At 38.8% G+C, this 19,441-nt stretch overlaps 1 protein-coding gene across 4 annotated transcripts in view; it reads left to right on the top strand.

The window, feature by feature from the left end:
• Positions 1-19,441, top strand: part of LOC117342022 (disks large homolog 2-like) — a 264,368-nt gene that overhangs the window by 15,170 nt on the left and 229,757 nt on the right. The window lies entirely within an intron of this gene.

Here is a 19,441-nt window from a genome sequence, read left to right on the forward strand (position 1 = left end):
ATATATTATTTATCATCTTGTATTTAATGTGCAAGTTTGATGAAATTGTTGGAATTGTTTTCTGGTTGGAATTGTGTTTCACTAACTGCTCCTATACTGTGATGAAGCAGCATGGTGGCCGTTTCTACAGTACAGTAATAACAAAGTCTATATGTACTGCCTGGCTATATACAATGGTGTCAATATATATATATTTGTTTTAAAGAACTGTCTAGTAGAGCTGTGGTAAATCTATTTCAGTGAAGGATTCATTTTATGGTCACATATTTTAAGATTTTTGTCAGATGTACGGGTGAAATAAAATGTTCATTGTTGTTGGTGTCTTGATCGTTATGGAAAGTGTTTCCCTGTGATAATCTAATTTAATCCTGAGATTGGATTCTTTATTAGATTGAAACAAAGCCAGTTTCAGTGTTATTTGTAGAGAAATGTCATTTGAAAAGAAGTAAACGGATATACAAGGGTGAAAATGTACTTGTTAGCTTTTCCTGTTGAGATTTCACCGCTCTCCTCGACTGAATGCAACATGTCCACCTTCAGTTGTGTCATTTATATAAACGTACACATCTTCGCCATAAAATCTTGTACTGTATTTATCCTCAAATAAGCCCAATAACTAAAGTTAATTTGATTTTAATTTTGGGAAGGACATATTTGTGAACCACATCTAGCTAACTATTTCAACATCGATGATTCTTCAAAATTTAAGAAGGGGGCTTATTTTTTGGAGTTTTTTTTATACCCTCTCTTAGAAAAGGATGTATGAAAATCACTTCGTCTGTGTATCTGAGAATATGTGTGTTCGTTTGTGATTAGCATGTGTGCAAAAGATATTTCATGAACTCTGTACACACAGTATTATTGTACATGAATGCATTTGAGGTTGCAGTGTATTATTAAAAATAAGATTAGGGAATTTAGAAAGAAAGAGCCACTTCGCAAAAAAGGTGTCATGAGAGAAAACAAAGGATGAACAGTTAAAGACTGGATCAAGAGATATGGAAGTGTGATCTAGTGATTTGTAATATGAGGTTATTTATGACACAGATATAAATCATACATACTATCCGAATTCTGAGTCCAGCTGCCAGACATGGATATACATGCATATAGGCAAATATACCATATATGCATGCATCATCTGATCTGAACTTCTGTATATATGCATATATATATACATATTTGATTGATGGAATATGATGTATAATTGTAAAATGTGAGAAGGTCAGTAAACATTGGCGATGAATATATCCAGGAAAACAAGACACATTAAACTAAAGTAAGTCTGTCGTTTGTTTCTTATTAATTTCATCAAAATTATCAATTTCTATTTTGTACTGTAACTTTAAAATGATTCTGAGATACTGAAACATATTGGTCCAGGCAACAAGTATCATTAATTTGAATCTGTTGTTAGCAGCTCAGTTTAATGACTGTAGTAGCTGTGAAATGACAAGTGAAGGAACATTGACAAGGTTTTCTACAACTCTGATTATCAATTTAAATAGAATTCTGTTCAGGGCGATTTCATAGCCTTAGGTGTAACAACCAACAGAAAGGTGTAACTACCAACATAAAAGTGTAACTACCAACAGAAAGGTGTAACTACCAACATAAAGGTGTAACTACCAACAGAAAGGTGTAACGACCAACATAAAGGTGTAACGACCAACAGAAAGGTGTAACTACCAACATAAAGGTGTAACGACCAACATAAAGGTGTATCTACCAACAGAAAGGTGTAACTACCAACATAAAGGTGTAACGACCAACAGAAAGGTGTAACGACCAACAGAAAGGTGTAACTACCAACAGAAAGGTGTAACGACCAACAGAAAGGTGTAACGACCAACAGAAAGGTGTAACTACCAACAGAAAGGTGTAACGACCAACAGAAAGGTGTTTCTACCAACAGAAAGGTGTAACGACAAACATAAAGGTGTAACTACCAACAGAAAGGTGTAACTACCAACATAAAGGTGTAACGACCAACAGAAAGGTGTAACTACCAACAGAAAGGTGTAACTACCAACATAAAGGTGTAACGACCAACAGAAAGGTGTAACTACCAACATAAAGGTGTAACGACCAACATAAAGGTGTATCTACCAACAGAAAGGTGTAACTACCAACATAAAGGTGTAACGACCAACAGAAAGGTGTAACGACCAACAGAAAGGTGTAACTACCAACAGAAAGGTGTAACGACCAACAGAAAGGTGTAACGACCAACAGAAAGGTGTAACTACCAACAGAAAGGTGTAACGACCAACAGAAAGGTGTTTCTACCAACAGAAAGGTGTAACGACCAACATAAAGGTGTAACTACCAACAGAAAGGTGTAACGACCAACATAAAGGTGTAACGACCAACAGAAAGGTGTAACTACCAACAGAAAGGTGAAACGACCAACAGAAAGGTGTAACTACCAACAGAAAGGTGTATCTACCAACAGAAAGGTGTAACGACCAACAGAAAGGTGTAACTACCAACAAAGGTGTAACTACCAACATAAAGGTGTAACTACCAACAGAAAGGTGTAACGACCAACATAAAGGTGTAACGACCAACAGAAAGGTGTAACTACCAACAGAAAGGTGTAACTACCAACAGAAAGGTGTAACGACCAACAGAAACGACCAACAGAAAGGTGTAACGACCAACAGAAAGGTGTATCTACCAACAGAAAGGTGTAACGACCAACATAAAGGTGTAACTACCAACAGAAAGGTGTAACGACCAACAGAAAGGTGTTTCTACCAACAGAAAGGTGTAACGACCAACAGAAAGGTGTAACTACCAACAGAAAGGTGTAACGACTAACAGAAAGGTGTAACGACCAACAACAAGGTGTAACTACCAACAGAAAGGTGTAACGACCAACAGAAAGGTGTAACTACTAACAGAAAGGTGTAACGACTAACAGAAAGGTGTAACGACCAACAGAAAGGTGTAACTACCAACAGAAAGGTGTAATGACTAACAGAAAGGTGTAACGACCAACAGAAAGGTGTAACTACCAACAGAAAGGTGTAACGACCAACATAAAGGTGTAACTACCAACAGAAAGGTGTAACGACCAACATAAAGGTGTAACTACCAACAGAAAGGTGTAACGACCAACAGAAAGGTGTAACTACTAACAGAAAGGTGTAACGACTAACAGAAAGGTGTAACGACCAACAGAAAGGTGTAACTACCAACAGAAAGGTGTAACGACTAACAGAAAGGTGTAACGACCAACAGAAAGGTGTAACTACCAACAGAAAGGTGTAACTACCAACAAAGGTGTAATGACCAACAGAAAGGTGTAACTACCAACAAAGGTGTAACTACCAACAGAAAGGTGTAACGACCAACAGAAAGGTGTAACTACCAACAGAAAGGTGTAACGACCAACATAAAGGTGTAACGACCAACAGAAAGGTGTAACGACCAACATAAAGGTGTAACTACCAACAGAAAGGTGTAACGACCAACAGAAAGGTGTAACTACCAACAGAAAGGTGTAACGACCAACAGAAAGGTGTAACGACCAACAGAAAGGTGTAACTACCAACAGAAAGGTGTAACGACCAACATAAAGGTGTAACTACCAACAGAAAGGTGTAACGACCAACAGAAAGGTGTAACTACCAACAGAAAGGTGTAACGACCAACAGAAAGGTGTAACTACCAACAGAAAGGTGTAACGACCAACATAAAGGTGTAACGACCAACATAAAGGTGTAACTACCAACAGAAAGGTGTAACGACCAACAGAAAGGTGTAACTACCAACAGAAAGGTGTATAAAACTTGGAGATACTGAAGATTCCCCCTCACAATAAAACTTGGAGATACTGAAGATTCCCCCTCACAATAAAACTTGGATATACTGAAGATTCCCCCTTACAATAAAACTTGTAATTGTCTTGAGCTCCGTTCAGCTGTACAAACTACCTATTCAGCATTAACCATAGATTATTTAGCTCTGATTGTTATGATGTATTGTGGTGGTACAGGTTGCTGTTCTGTCATTGAGCTGGTATAGTGATAACATTTTGTGTCTACTAGTCAGAACGATTGCTTCAATCTAACAGGCAGAGTACAGAAAGTTGGTTATTGGATTTTTTTATGTAGAAATTACCTTGTATGTATTAGCCACTAAAAAAGGCTTTGTTTGATCATTGCATGACTAGTGAGCAATAAAAGCTCCTGTTTTGAGATGTACAGATATCCAGGTCATCTGTATCAAGCAGGATTTGTCCGAGAGTTTCCAGCTCAGCCATTGCAGATAGCGTTTTGTCCCGGAGACTTTACGACCAGGTATCACACAACACTACAGGAGCAAGTTGTGTGGTTTGTCTTGTGTGGTCTCAAAATTGATAATAAACATGTTATTATGAAATGCTTGTAATTGAAAATTCATTTAAGGAAATTTTTAACTGTTCAATATAAACGTTTATATAATGCAAACACACAATAATGACCATATCAGAGTTCTGTAAAATGATGTTTGGTTTCTGAGAGCAGACATGTTATTGGTAGTTTAAGTTCTTGGCCACCATGTTGTAGTTCGGTCTGTTCAGGAAACCATGGGCTAGCACTGCACATTTGGAACAACTGATCGTAACTATTGATCATTCAAGCCTAAGTCTGAAAATGTGAAAATAATGCCAGTTTTCATATACTCTATGTAATTTAGAAAATAAATGTCTGAAAATATATTGGATAAGTTGATTATATGGCCTTCTGGGTCTTTAGTGCACTTGATTGTAATGATGGTTTTATGAAGAATACATCAGTTTGTGAGACCCTGATGTACTCCCGCGAGTTTACGCTTGGTGCTGATACTGATGGAATAGAGGATCTTCCTTGATAGCTTTGTCAAACTGTAAATGATATTATCATGTACCCTATAACCTGTTACTTTCTATCCAACAAGGATGCCAGTCATTTTTATCATATTAATGTCTCTTCCAAAGAAAATATTGTTTGTCTATAACAAAAAAACCTGATCACAAACTATTATCTTTGTGGTCATTTGTTGTCATGACAACATTGAAATCTTTAGTAAATTTTATTTTGTTTTCAATTGAATTTTTGGCTCAATAATTTTGGAGAAATATTCTTTACTGAAGGATCACTGTTTGAATGGAACGGTGGTAAAAATAATTACAGTATCCTAAAATGGAATCAATATAGCCTTCACATGAAGTTTTGATGGCCATCAACTTTCATCTCAATTCGGTGCCAAATTGTTGTTTGAAGAACATTTGAATTTTTTTTAGTCTAGATTTATGCCATCAAGGCATTTTGCTTGTTTGACTGAATGATAGATTTGCAAGGCCAGGGAATGGTTTAAATTTAGTTAATAAATAGATACTGGCCCATTCAAGTCAGTTCTTAAACATGTTTCTCAATGGAAGTCCATATTTAGTTTAAGGAGAAACTCTTCGTTTATGGAAATTGGATCAACTTGAATGAACAAATGTTTGTAACTGGAGGCATGTTGAGATACTTGGGCCAGACCTTATTTAATCATGAAATTGGAGTTATTTCTGTATTTGAAGAAGTTTTATTTTCTTTGTTGGGTATTTAATTATACTGGTACTTTGACTTTGTTGGCACCTTTGCTTGTCATAATGAAATATAATTTATGATGCTCTATTAAAATGCATGGTCATTAATCTGCATGGTGCACAGTTTTAAATTGATGCATGGATAAATTAATTCATAAAAAGGAGAGTTTCTTTTATCTGCACATTTGCTAAACAGGTTTAATTTTTGTCTCGTTAATTTAAATGAATGTGTTAAAGAGCTTGACCAAAGCATTAATCACTGGCCAGGTTTGATTCACATACAACATTAAATTTCTTAGTGTCATACACATATTTGTATATTAAATACAAAAAGAATTGGTGTCGCCAAACGGAACTTGCCAGATACATTTGAGAATGCCAATTGACGAAAGGATGATTGTTTAAATTCTTTATATAGATTAGCCATAACAAAACCATCATATTTTACCAATATACTTACGAAAATTTCTAATTTATTCTGTTGTATTGGGTCAACAATTGACATATAAAGGTGTACTTGATTTTCAATTTTAAAGTTGATAAATGGCCGTCAGATTAAGACTTCTAGTTAATGACTGATGATGTTTTGAAGAACCGGTCTGGATCATTATCAACAATCTAGATACACAATCCACATACCTAAAATAATTATTACTTGACTGTAATTTCCAGGCATGGCCAGTATTACATTGCCTCTCCTAGCCCTGCCCTTGTGACACCTATACCCAAAACTGTTGTGGCACACCTGAGTGACAACTATACCCAAAACTGTTGTGTCACACCCAGTGACACCTATATACCCAAAACTGTTGTGGTACACCCAGTGACAACTATACCCAAAACTGTTGTGTCACACCCAGTGACACCTATATACCCAAAACTGTTGTGTCACACCCAGTGACACCTATACCCAAAACTGTTGTGTCACACCCAGTGACACCTATACCCAAAACTGTTGTGTCACACCCAGTGACACCTATACCCAAAACTGTTGTGTCACACCCAGTGACACCTATATACCCAAAACTGTTGTGGTACACCCAGTGACATCTATACCCAAAACTGTTGTGGTACACCGAGTGACACCTATACCCAAAACTGTTGTGGCACACCGAGTGACACCTATACCCAAAACTGTTGTGGCACACTCAGTGACACCTATACCAAACACTGTTGTGGCACACCCAGTGACACCTATATCAAAAACTGTTGTGGCACACCTGGTGACACCTATACCAAAAACTGTTGTGGCACACCCAGTGACACCTATACCCAAAACTGTTGTGGCACACTCAGTGGCACCTATATCAAAAACTGTTGTGGCACACCCAGTGACACCTATACCAAAAACTGCTGTGGCACACCCAGTGACACCTATATACCCAAAACTGTTGTGACACACCCAGTGACACCTATACCAAACACTGTCGTGGCACACCCAGTAACTTGTGCACCTATACCCAAAACTGTTGTGTCACACCCAGTGACACCTATACCCAAAACTGTTGTGGTACACCCAGTGACACCTATACCCAAAACTGTTGTGGCACACTCAGTGACACCTATACCCAAAACTGTTGTGGCACACCCAGTGACACCTATACCCAAAACTGTTGTGGCACACCTGGTGACACCTATACCCAAAACTGTTGTGGCACACCCAGTGACACCTATACCCAAAACTGTTGTGGCACACTCAGTGACACCTATACCCAAAACTGTTGTGGCACACCCAGTGACACCTATACCCAAAACTGTTGTGGCACACCCAGTGACACCTATATACCCAAAACTGTTGTGACACACCCAGTGACACCTATACCCAAAACTGTTGTGGCACACCCAGTGACACCTATACCAAAAACTGTTGTGGCACACCCAGTGACACCTATACCAAAAACTGTTGTGGCACACCCAGTGACACCTATACCAAAAACTGCTGTGGCACACCCAGTGACACCTATATACCCAAAACTGTTGTGACACACCAAGTGACACCTATATACCCAAAACTTTTGTGGCACACCCAGTGACAACTATACCAAAAACTGTTGTGGCACACCCAGTGACACCTATACCCAAAAACTGTTGTGGCACACCCAGTGACACCTATACCAAAACTGTTGTGGCACACCCACAGTACAATATAGATCTATACTTGTTCATGGCCGAAGGTGATATCAGTTGGTGAATGCTTCGGTTGTTATTCTGATTTATAGATTGGTCTTAACTAATGCTTATATGTGGCCTTTCAGGGCTTTTTCTAAGGGTGGTTTGGGGCCATTAATGGGCCCCATTCGCAATTGAAATTATTTCAAATTGAAGGCAAATTCCCCTAACTCCTGAAAAAAATCGTTTCCATTTCATCAATTTTCTTCCCAAATTGAGACAAACAAGTCCCATCCCAAACCAATGAGTAAAATCCCTGTCTTATTTAATCCTCTCTCAACCATGTGTATCTGTGGACTTGTTATATTGGTTACCTTAAGGTTTCTATATACAATATATCACAGGACTCGGAGTGACATCTATATTATGCAGAAAATATTCGGAAATGTTTACTGTGACTGTCAAGCTTATAAAAAAATGTATGTTGGCTTATGTTGCTGTTCCATATTTTCTTGAACTTTTACATGCAAACTAGGTTGACATTAATGCAGAGAAATTCAGTAAGTTACATTTTGAAAATCTAGGCTATCTAGTACAAGACCTTTTGTAAGTCTAGATTGACATCTTGTTTTGTTGACCCTTTGAAAGGATAGACTTTTTAAAAACATAAGAGCACAATATTCAAATGAAAAATATAATATCCAGTTTTCAAGGAAACGACTGACAAGTAGAATAAAAGAATTAAGAAATACCATTCATTGTTTTGTTTTCTCTGTCATAATCGTAATTAAGGAGATATTGATGATTGCTTTTTCCCATCATTATCTTACAGATGATAATTACCTACTGATTTTCAAAATACAAAAATCACATTTTTCGCATAATATTCAAGTTAAAAGAAACCTTAATGTTAATTCATTATACTTTATTTAGTCATATCAATTACAAAAGACAATGATTTTGTGAAGATATATCTACATTCCCAAGCCTTTAACCAAATGGTACTTTTCCTGCCTTTCTGTTTCAGTGTGAAATTTTGCATAAATGTTATGCTTGCAGACTTCCATTAGAGTTTGAGGCTGACTACATTGATTAAATAACCTATACAGTGGACCCTCGATAATCCGAACACCTTCGTTCCCAGTCCAAACCGTCTGGATTACGAGTTTTCCGGACTGCCGAATTTCGTGTACCAGGTCAAAAAAAATTGTCGTGTAAGAGTTATCTCCCTTGATTATATACAATCCGGGACGTTTCATAAACACGTCAGACTTGTCAGACTTTTCAACAATAAATATACTTATGTTTCTGATATGATTCTTGTTTTGTTTTGTAGAAAGTAAAAAATAAACTATGTTTTTAAAAGAACATGTAAAGTGAAAGTTGTTTTATTTATAGCGGGCATATGTGACCTACAAACAACACACATGTGTCACGTCCCGGAGGTTCACAAACAAGTAGAAATTACAAATGTTAAATACTTTAAATAAAATACCTGGATTTTACAACTTACCGTCAGTCCATGTTTTTTTATGATTTTTACGTACCAGAAACCCCAAGCTATCTATTTAAAAGTACGCGACACCAGCGAGAACTACCCAAGATGTCCGATAATTATTAAACCCGTATTCACTTAACAATGTGACGCTTAGTTAAGTATCAGACGACTATTGACTAATTTGTGTGTAATCAACCCAGTTCTTGTGATCACTGCTTAATACGTAAATGTGTATGTAATTAATAACATGCATCTTTCAATGAGTCGTCGTTTCACGTAACGGTGTTACAAAGCCGATATCCGTGTTTACCCAATAAAAGTGTTAATGATGTTAATTACCGATCATAAATTTAATACATGTATTTGAGATTGATTAATTATCGTATCACGTACTGTATGTTTGTGCATAAATTCTGTTACATTTAGGTCGTAGAGAAAAAGCAATGTACCGTTATAAAAACAAAAGCTACACATTGTAACACAGGTAAACACCCGGGGCTATGACCTGGCAGCGGTCTCTATGACTACGCACAGTGTCAAGCGATAGTCTGTATAGCTGTCGACACGGGTGACTTGCCCCGACATATTTTTCTCCTCGTGGTGAAAAAATTGTCCGGATTATTGAGAGAAATTTACTAATGAAAAGTATGTTCCGTTCCCAAAATGGGCTTCCGGAATGGGCCTCCTGGGTTGGCCAGTGGTGTGTAGCCTTGTATGGGCCTCCTGGGTTGGCCAGTAATGTGCAGCTTTGTATGGGCCTCCAGGACTGGCCAGTAATGTGCAGCTTTGTATGGGCCTCTAGGACTGGCCAGTAGTGTGTAGCCTTGTATGGGCCTCCAGGACTGGCCAGTAGTGTGTAGCCATGTATTGGCCTCCAGGGCTGGCCTGTGGTGTGTAGCCTTGTATGGGCCTCCAGGACTGGCCAGTAGTGTGTAGCCTTGTATGGGCCTCCAGGGCTGGTCAGTAGTGTGTAGCCTTGTATGGGCCTCCATGACTGGCCAGTAGTGTGTAGCCTTGTATGGGCCTCCAGGGCTGGCCAGTGGTGTGTAGCTTTGTATGGGCCTCCAGGGCTGGCCAGTAGTGTGTAGCCTTGTATGGGCCTCTAGGACTGGCCAGTAGTGTGTAGCCTTGTATGGGCCTCCATGACTGGCCAGTAGTGTGTAGCCTTGTATGGGCCTCCAGGGTTGGCCAGTAGTGTGTACCCTTGTATGGGCCTCCAGGGCTGGCCAGTAGTGGGTACCCTTGTATGGGCCTCCAGGACTGGCCAGTAGTGTGTAGCCTTGTATGGGCCTCCAGGGCTGGCCAGTAGTGTGTAGCCTTGTATGGGCCTCCAGAGCCCCGTTCGATTTGCACTCTTCTCATTCTAGAATATATCTTCCGGTCACTCGATTTGTAGCTCTTCTGCTTCTGGAAGATCTTCCTTCTTCTGTCTCGAAGCTGGAAGATTTATCTTCCAAGATGGCGGCGACCATGTTTTAAGTGTGCGAGTGATGAGTTTCACTAGAGAAGGATTTATAACACATGCATGCACATGTTTGTGTCATCGTGTTTGAGAAAACTTAAAAACGTGCTTATTTTTTGTTTTATTCTCCCGGTTTACTCGATTTACATATAACGGAATACGATCTTCTTAGAAGGCTTCTCTTCTTAGAAGAGTGCAAATCGAACGGGGCTCGGGACTGGCCAGTAGTGTGTAGCCTTGTATGGGCCTCCAGGGCTGGCCAGTAGTGTGTAGCCTTGTATGGGCCTCCAGGGCTGGCCAGTAGTGTGTAGCCTTGTATGGGCCTCCAGGGTTGGCCATTAGTGTGTAGCCTTGTATGGGCCTCCAGGGTTGGCCAGTAGTGTGTAGCTTTGTATGGGCCCCCAGGACTGGCCAGTAGTGTGTAGTCTTGTATGGGCCTCGAGGGTTGGCCAGTAGTGTGTAGCCATGTATTGGCCTCCAGGACTGGCCAGTAGTGTGTAGTCTTGTATGGGCCTCGAGGGTTGGCCAGTAGTGTGTAGCCATGTATTGGCCTCCAGGACTGGCCTGTGGTGTGTAGCCTTGTATGGGCCTCTAGGACTGGCCAGTAGTGTGTAGCCTTGTATTGGCCTCCAGGACTGGCCTGTGGTGTGTAGTCTTGTATGGGCCTCTAGGACTGGCCAGTAGTGTGTAGCCTTGTATGGGCCTCTAGGACTGGCCTGTGGTGTGTAGCCTTGTATGGGCCTTCAGGGTTGGCCAGTAGTGTGTATGTCTGTATGGGCCTCCAGGGTTGGCCAGTAGTGTGTATGTCTGTATGGGCCTCCAGGGCTGGCCAGTAGTGTGTAGCTTTGTATGGGCCTCCAGGACTGGCCTGTGGTGTGTAGCCTTGTATGGGCCTTCAGGGCTGGCCAGTGGTGTGTAGCCTTGTATGGGCCTCCAGGGCTGGCCTGTGGTGTGTAGCCTTGTATGGGCCTCGGTATGGGCCTCCAGGGCTGGCCAGTGGTGTGTAGCCTTGTATGGGCCTCCAGGACTGGCCAGTGGTGTGTAGCCTTGTATGGGCCTCTAGGACTGGCCTGTGGTGTGTAGCCTTGTATGGGCCTTCAGGGTTGGCCTGTGGTGTGTAGTCTTGTATGGGTCTCCAGGACTGGCCAGTGGTGTGTAGCCTTGTATGGGCCTTCAGGGCTGGCCAGTGGTGTGTAGCCTTGTATGGGCCTCCAGGACTGGCCAGTAGTGTGTAGCCTTGTATGGGCCTCTAGGACTGGCCTGTGGTGTGTAGCCTTGTATGGGCCTCTAGGACTGGCCTGTGGTGTGTAGTCTTGTATGGGTCTCCAGGACTGGCCAGTGGTGTGTAGCCTTGTATTGGCCTCCAGGACTGGCCAGTGGTGTGTAGCCTTGTATTGGCCTCTAGGACTGGCCTGTGGTGTGTAGCCTTGTATGGGCCTCTAGGACTGGCCTGTGGTGTGTAGCCTTGTATGGGCCTTCAGGGTTGGCCTGTGGTGTGTAGTCTTGTATGGGTCTCCAGGACTGGCCTCTTGGGCCTGTATTGATTGTGTTTTTGCTCCATTAAACCTATGAGGGATCAGCTCACCAGCTGCTGGATACACAAGGCTGTTGACATCAGTATTTTAGATCGGATACAAGCTTTCACTTACAAATTACCAGTCAATAACGCTAGTGACTAAAGTATGCCTCTTACATTTACCTAACAGTAATTATGGAAATGTGTTTGCTACGAAAATAGAAAATCAGTTGATTTGTCCTCGGTATATAGGAATTTGTAAAATTGATGTTGATGCTGATATGTATGTCAGGAAGCATCAAAGATCAGTATCAGCATCAGCATCAGTATCGGTTGGATGACCCGTCAGTTCTCACGCTCAAAAATGTTATACACGAGATCTATAGTGTTATAGTCAATTAAGGTGTTCTATTTTGTGCGTTTTTAAGGATGAAATAAAGTCACGAAATATTGATGGTACCTTTGTAATAAATCACCAAATATATAGGTACCTTTGTAATAAATCACCAAATACCTTTGTAATAAATCACCAAATATAGGTACCTTTGTAATAAATCACCAAATATAGGTACCTTTGTAATAAATCATCAAGGTACCTTTGTAATAAATCACCAAGGTACCTTTGTAATAAATCACCAAATATAGGTACCTTTGTAATAAATCACCAAGGTACCTTTGTAATAAATCACCAAGGTACCTTTGTAATAAATCACCGAGGTACTTTTGTAATAAATCACCAAATATAGGTACCTTTGTAATAAATCACCAAGGTACCTTTGTAATGAATCACCAAGTACCTTTGTAATAAATCACCAAATACCTTTGTAATAAATCACCAAGGTACCTTTGTAATAAATCACCAAATATAGGTACCTTTGAAATAAAAGTGAGAAAGTTATAGTCAGCTGTTTTATAATTACAAAATATGGATCCTTTCGGTGCTTCAAACATTTTGTAAAACTAAAAATTTTGAACTATTGAAAATTATCTGTATACAAATTTTTATTGATTGGAATTTAGAAAAGTCATTTCTTTATATTTACTATAACGAAAACATCTTTTTAAAGTGTGTAAACATTAAATTTGATACGTACGTAGAAATACATTGTTCATATAGTCTGGCCGGTGCATACATGTGCAGTTAGTGTGAATGCACAATGACTATTTTTGTTTCTGTTTGGACTTTTTACTCCCAATAAAATACGAATGGAATAATGGTAGAATTAACTAAAATATAACAGGAAAAAATAGAATGTGTGAATATCTTACAGGAATTGAATAAAAAAAAAAAGCAATGTTACTGTGGAACTATCTTTTGTTTATTCCTGTAGTTACATGTAAATCGCCCCGTAGTCGGTATCCAAATTGGAATCAGCTGTTTAGCGATTTCATTAATTGTCTGGCTATTACATCTATTCCTATACCACCGAAAAAAAATATGCCAATTTAATCTTTTGATAATATAAATCAAAACACAGGTTAAAATATAAATATAAGGTATAATTCGTGTTTTTTTTTATCGATTACTGGTGTGTAAACAGCATTTTTTTTTTGTAGAGATATTTCAACATGATTCCCTCAAAATACCTAAGAAAAAAATGCAGTTTACACACCAGTAAATGATAAAAAACGAATTTTTCCTGAAAAAAAATGAAAAAAAGAGGAAAGCAATATAAGTTGTTTTTATATGATCTGTGATTAGTTTGTAGTGTAGGGAGTTGGGTATACTGCCAGAGTTTGGGCCAACAGATGATTAGTATTGGTGTAGCTACCCTTTCATGATAGACCTGTAGGCCTGTGTTGAGGAGATAGATATTAATGGGATACAGACAGCATTAGACAAGGTCTGCAGTTTTATCCTTCCTGTGGTGCCGTACATATATGGTATATACTTTGGATAAAAAATCCATGGATGGTGTGTTAAGTTTTGGAAGAAATTGCACACTGCGGTGGTGTGTGTTCATAAGAAGATTCCTGACTAGGTATCGCCATGTACATAAATCTCCAGCATTCTAGACAGCATGCCAGGAGTTTTCCTAGAAATCTTTAAATTTTGACAGATGTTTGACAGGGGTAGCCCGATCCAATGTTGGCTTGGAAAGGTGGTTGGCTTCATTCCGAGGCCATCTTTTAAGATTTGCAATGAATAGATTCATTTCAGAAAGACATTTTAGATGTAATGTATGTGTTTTGATATAGACGTATTTTTATGTCTGTGTGTGTGTAAATATTATTAGGTTTTTCAACATCATCTGTTACAAGTATTCAGAAAAATGTAATTGTTTAAAGTGTATTTATCGGTTTCAAAAAAAAAAGAAGTAAACATTGAATGACATATGTTGTATAACAAATGTTGCCACATATTTTAAATATCTTTCTCTGAAGCATGAAGATACAGTCGGTTTCAATTTGATATGACCATGTCAGGTAGAATACATTGTTCTATGTATGCTTATCTAACTTCTTATCATTTAAGAGTTTTAAAAATCAACATCATATTAATCTCGAACATCAGTATTAAATCATAGCTTTCCTGATTTGTAAATTTGTTGCTCACTCATGATCAAAGTAGCTGTATATTATGCAGTTTTGTATTTATTAATTGGCATATACTGAATCTATTTTATTGAATTCATATTTGCAGGTGTTATTGACAGGTGTGACAATGTAATGTTATCATTAGTGCAAAATTCATCATTTAAGTTTCTGGGTGAATTTCTGAGGCAAATAGAATGTTGTCTTCACATCATTTATCATGTATAAAATATTGTTAGTTATTAGAGAGTCTGAAATTTTGATTCAGTGTGCTGTAAAGACGTTGGACTGTCAATATTTTGTTGATAGAAGACCGAGACTGGTTGCCATGGTGATGAAGGATAGCTCCCAAAGTGATGACAGTACTTAGGCTCTGTCAGAGCTTATATAATTACTTGTTGACAGTGTTATATGACTGAGTAAAGGCGGTGAAGACTGAGACCAGCTCTATTGATCCCTACCACAAAAGGTTTCCTGTGGGGACATTTCGGTGGGGCAGAACAAGTTGTTTCGATGATCAGGGGAATACACAACATTTGAGAAATTACATCTTACATGCAACAGTTAGCAGCAGGTCGGTTTCTGGTAAAAAAGCATCTTGACATTTGTGGTCAAGGAAACAGTTGTTTTGGTAATGGATAAGAAGTGCTATAATTTCAGTCTGTGACAGACATGTTGGTGGGACAACCATCAGAGAGGAGGGTTACAGATTATAGCTGTCTTCAAATGCTTTTACTGTAGTAGTCGTCATTGAACTGGCATCGTTAAACCTGTGTCAGTTGTGTTTGAAAAAATAGAGGTATTGATGATGTTATTGAATTTTCTGTAAGAAATGCATGGTCATTGTGCAATTTGACAAGTAAGCACTGAGGTGACTTCAGTACATTGTTAGTCAACCAGAGAAAATGATGTGTTGATTTGAGAAAATGATGAGTCGACTTGAGTAAATGGTGAGTCGACTTGAGAAAATGGTAAGTCGACTTGAGTAAATGGCGAGTTGACTTATGTAAATGGTGAGATGACTTGAATAAATGGTGAGTTAACTTGAGTAAATGGCTGATCAACTTAAGCTTGAGAAAACTAAATACTCTGATTCAGGTAAATGGTGAGTTTGGACAAATAAATGATTAGTCAACCAAATAAATGGTGAGTTAACTTGAGTAAATGGCGAGTTGACTTATGTAAATGGTGAGATGACTTGAATAAATGGTGAGTTAACTTGAGTAAATGGCTGATCAACTTAAGCTTGAGAAAACTAAATACTCTGATTCAGGTAAATGGTGAGTTTGAACAAATAAATGATTAGTCAACCCAAATAAATGATTAGTCAACCCAAATAAATGATTAGTCAACCCAAATAAATGATTAGTCAACCCAAATAAATCATGATGTGATGAACATGTATGACAACTTATTCCTCTAAAGCAGATAAATGGTACAAAGAATATATGTGATACACGACAGTGAAGTGTTAGGAGAATGATCCTGTCAGCCAAACATATATATGTCTCGCTAATGGTGGCGTGCAAGTCAGATACTCGGGTGACATACATCTCTGGTACAGAGAACACACCACTAGTACTATATATATAGCAGGTGTAGACTCAACCATGTTGCTGCTGGAGTTTAGGATCGGTACCCAACCATGTTAGTGCTGGATTTTAGGATCGGTACCCAACCATGTTACTGCTGGATTTTAGGATCGGTACCCAACCATGTTACTGCTGGATTTTAGGATCGGTACCCAACCATGTTACTGCTGGAGTTTAGGATCGGTACCCAACCATGTTAATGCTGGATTTTAGGATTGGTACCCAACCATGTTACTGCTGGATTTTAGGATCGGTGCCCAACCATGTTGCTGCTGGATTTTAGGATCGGTACCCAACCATGTTACTGCTGGATTTTAGGATCGGTACCCAACCATGTTACTGCTGGAGTTTAGGATCGGTACCCAACCATGTTACTGCTGGATTTTAGGATCGGTACCCAACCATGTTACTGCTGGATTTTAGGATCGGTACCCAACCATGTTACTGCTGGATTTTAGGATCGGTACCCAACCATGTTAATGCTGGATTTTAGGATCGGTACCCAACCATGTTAGTGCTGGATTTTAGGATCGGTACCCAACCATGTTGCTGCTGGATTTTAGGATCGGTACCCAACCATGTTGCTGCTGGATTTTAGGATCGGTACCCAACCATGTTAATGCTGGATTTTAGGATCGGTACCCAACCATGTTACTGCTGGAGTTTAGGATCGGTACCCAACCATGTTACTGCTGGATTTTAGGATCGGTACCCAACCATGTTACTGCTGGATTTTAGGATCGGTACCCAACCATGTTACTGCTGGATTTTAGGATCGGTACCCAACCATGTTACTGCTGGATTTTAGGATCGGTACCCAACCATGTTACTGCTGGATTTTAGGATCGGTACCCAACCATGTTAATGCTGGATTTTAGGATCGGTACCCAACCATGTTAATGCTGGATTTTAGGATCGGTACCCAACCATGTTACTGCTGGATTTTAGGATCAGTAGGTTTTTGTAGCTCTCATTGATTGTGATGCCCTGATGATAAACATCTCCTTTTTAGTCTGTGGCCACCCAAACTTTTGAAAACTAGAGCTGTATTTGACTTGCTGAATGTCCCCTCCTATTTCTCCCATTGTTTGGCAATGTGTGAGTATAGACAAATCAACTATCCAGAATCTACTGGTTTTCCAGTACAGACACATTTGTCTTCCTTGGTTCCAGTGGTTGTATTGAATACTCAGGCATTGTAATTTGATAAAATAAAGCTGGTGACTTATTCTCAATGAATGGTGTCTGGACCCACTGAAGTATCCCACTTATATAGCCTTCCATTAAAGTTAGCTGCCATTACGCCTTCAATTTCAGCAGACATTTTTATCCCATCAAACTGATCAATTCCACATTAACTGCTAGTTGATGTCGTACCTGTTTGAAAATCAGACTAAATTTGTGGTTTTGTTTCATGTTATTTATTGGAATTAAAACAAAGCAAAGGATATGTTTGTTTGGAATCATTCAATTTTTCCTTTTGCATGATTGCCTCATAATTTTCAAGCACAATTTTCATAGTTATCTCATCGTTCCGGTAGAGTACATTTTCATGATTTAGAGTTCCTTTCTGAAGTCAAACTTATAAAGTAATTCAATTTCCTAGTAACTTTGGATACTGTTAACAAGCCCTAATGTAAAATTGGCTAGGCTTCATCTAAGTCCTAACGTAAAATTGGCTAGATTTGCCTTCATTGAAGTCCTGACGTGAAGTTGGCTGGGCTTCATCTAAGTTCTGATGTAAAATTGGCTAGGCTTCATCTAAGTTCTGATGTAAAATTGGCTAGATAATTGCCTTCATTGAAGTCCTGACGTGAAGTTGGCTGGGCTTCATAAAAGTCCTGATGTAAAATTGGCTAGGCTTCATCTAAGTTCTGATGTAAAATTGGCTAGGCTTCATCTAAGTTCTGATGTAAAATTGGCTAGATAATTGCCTTCATTGAAGTCCTGACGTGAAGTTGGCTGGGCTTCATCTAAGTTCTGATGTAAAATTGGCTAGGCTTCATCTAAGTTCTGATGTAAAATTGGCTCGGTTTCATCTAAGCTCTGATGTAAAATTGGCTGGACTTTATCTAAGTCCTGATGTGAAATTGAGTGGGCTTTAACTATTGAGTCCTGCTGTAAAATTGGCTGGTCTTTATCTATATTTTAGTTCTGATGTAAAATTTATCTAGTCTTCAACTAAGTCCTGGTGTAAAATTGGCTAGTCTTAATAAATCTTGTGGTAAAATTAGCTAGGCCAAATTAAATCCTGATGTAAAAAATGCTAGCCTTCGGTGCCATGAATGTGGACTTATAATTGTTTACTTTAGCAATTTCTGGTATGCTGGTAAGTTGGGTTTCGTTGATTACAACCTAACTTGTTAAGAGGTTTGCTGTCTGGACTTGACATTGTCCAGCTAGTGGTGTCTTGACCACTGGTCAATATGCGTTGATCCCTGGACATGATGGCTCATCTTATACTGAAGTCTATAGTCCTTTGGGTATCAGTATGAAAGTTGCATGATAATAAAGTAAACATTCATCAAACCATTTGTCCAGTTTAGAGTATGGCATTATGATGGAGGTCAGAGAGGAAAACATGGAAAAGTGGACATTGGATTTTATAGTTAGTAGTAAGTAAGGTTGCATATATGCCATGGTTTTGTTGGTCAAGATCTCTAGAAATCATGGCAGCTAATCATACAATAATATGTTTAAACACTATCCTCATTGATAAGATTGAACACAAGGAAATGTTATTGAATAACAAGGAAAGGAGGATTGTATCTCGTCTTCATAATCATGGATACATGAATTCCTGTATATAACAGGAACAATATGTGTGAGTGAAATAAGAAAGATGATATTTGTTTTGAAAGTGGTTTTGAGATGATATTTGTTTTGAAAGTGGTTTTGAAGGTTTTATAATGTCTCAAAATTGCATGAAAATATCTGTATTGCAAAATATTTTAAAGTTTAAAGTGAAAATATGATGAATATCCATGTGTGAATTTTTTGTTCTAACCAAAAATTCAATTCATGTGAAATGTATCTTATTAATTATGATGAGTGCAATATTCAGTATACAAGGGATATTTCCTGAAGTTTCATTAGAGTGAGAACTGGTGGGTATAATCCAGCAGTTTCCCTAGTGGGACAGTTGTTTACACAATGAAGCAGGTTA

This window comes from Pecten maximus, chromosome 14 (assembly GCF_902652985.1).
Source record: "Pecten maximus chromosome 14, xPecMax1.1, whole genome shotgun sequence".
Taxonomy (NCBI): Eukaryota; Metazoa; Mollusca; class Bivalvia; order Pectinida; family Pectinidae; genus Pecten; species Pecten maximus.